Source organism: Photinus pyralis, unplaced genomic scaffold, assembly GCF_008802855.1.
Source record: "Photinus pyralis isolate 1611_PpyrPB1 unplaced genomic scaffold, Ppyr1.3 Ppyr1.4_LG4, whole genome shotgun sequence".
Lineage (NCBI taxonomy): Eukaryota > Metazoa > Arthropoda > Insecta > Coleoptera > Lampyridae > Photinus > Photinus pyralis.
The window spans coordinates 43,500,470-43,502,497 of NW_022170511.1; positions in this window are offsets into that span (position 1 = coordinate 43,500,470).

Here is a 2,028-nt window from a genome sequence, read left to right on the forward strand (position 1 = left end):
ATTGAACTCCATGGTATTCTTTGCGAAACCAAGATAAAAAGCGGTAGAGAACCAAGATGGAACAAGTGACAGACAAATATCTGCCTAAGTTAATTCCTGATTTGCAGCGGAGCAAGGACCATTCTCTGTTTCTAATGTTGTGAAATGATTGGACAGACATCCGAGTCTGTTATTTTCAAAAGAAAAATCAGATTACCTTGTCAGCGGACAAGTCCTGATATCGAAAAACTAGTATGATGATTATGTAAAATTTGGGTAGTTGGAACGATTTTTAGGGGCGATTTCACTAAATTAATAGTGTAAAGTTGAATTTCGTTAACGTAGGTTTTTTAAGTATGAAGAAGTATACAAGGTGGTCCCATCAAAGGACTGTATATTCCAACATTTTTAAATTCATTAAAGTCATTGGATTCTTAATTAATCTGGTGTCTATATTTTGTATGTCACTGGCGACAGTCTGACGAGGGATAACACGGTCTTAGTGTCTATTACGTGAACAAAACAGCTACATCAGAAGAATTGCTCATAGTGAAATCTGGTTTGTTGGACGATTGGTTAATGATGCAGCTGGCCCCTTTAACCTATTAACACCATTTTGTAAGCATGTTAAACAAATTTAAAAATAGTAGGGACGCGTCCATGAGAGATAGCGGTAGGGCATTCGCTCTTGGGTCGCGAGAGCGCCAAGTGTGTGGTCCAAAGTAAAATTTTTCGAGTACCAAGCAGTATGGAATGGTACGTTGAGTCTTGGTGGAGTTTAAGTAAAGAAATCGGTAATTGAAGTTAGCGCAAAATTCGTCCGTCACTTCAAGATCGAAGGGCTGTCAATAACAGAATTCAAAAACAAAATAAACTTTGTCCTGATGAATCACATTACGAAAGTGGGCGAAACGTTAACTTTTTGTTCAACATTGACACGTCCTAAACCGGAACTCGCTCTATGGAAGCCTCCGCTCTGACACAAATAATTTTGTTAAATTTACGTATATTAACGTTTGTCAAAGCAATAGATATTATATTAAGGTTCACCTTTAGGCGCCCAAGTCAAGTCGACTAGACCCATCAGTCTAACGTCGGAGCCCGAGCCCCTCAATAGACACCAATGTGCCTATTAACCAGAACAATCCTACGAATTTGCCATCCACAAAGTAGTGAATGTAGCTGAAAGGGCGGAGGTAGCTCTAGGGCCGTTTTTAGATATAGAGCCGTTGGACAATTCGACCTATCGGAAGCGAGGAAGTACATACTATCGTGTGTAGTACATACATAAAGTAGTATGAACAATAACGAATGATTCGAGTTGGCCGTCAAAGAGAACAGACCAAAAGGTCGTAGTGCAGGAACCGACTGGGACCACCCCCTACCACAAAAATAAGCACAAAGTTATGGTATTGCGTCGTTTTTATTTGAATGAACGTTGTGGATTTGAATTAACATTTTGGATATCTCCGTTACAGATTGTACAGAAAATTTATATTGTACGGCAAAAGTAACACAACGTATTCTTTTTGGAATGTAATTGTAATCAAATGCAAACAGTCTACGATGTACTTTATTTGTCTGTAGCCAACGAAACGCACTTATATTTTTTTGTGTCAACCTGTTCTTAGATAGCTACTTATGCAGCTAAATAAATAAATTAATGAGCCCAAAATGATGACTTTTAGTGTGTATCTTTTGCGTTAAAATCAAAATGACCGTAACGACGTAATTGTGTGCCCATTTTGTGCAAATTTTTACCTAGGTACCTACTACAATCTACATAAAATGAAATTATAGATTTCAGAATTGATTGAAGTGGATTTGCGATGACACAGATTTTACAAAGTCGAAAAACTAAACTTTTTTAAATCCAATATGATACCGGGACAGCGTTAATTTGGAAATCATTGATTCCGTTTAGCGACCTGTATATCTTTTATCCATGTATATCCGGCTTTATGGTTCACTGGTAGAGCGTTGGACTATAAATCCGGAGGTCGGGTGTTCGAACCTGGGTTGAGGTGAATTTTTCATCTGTGGCAGAGA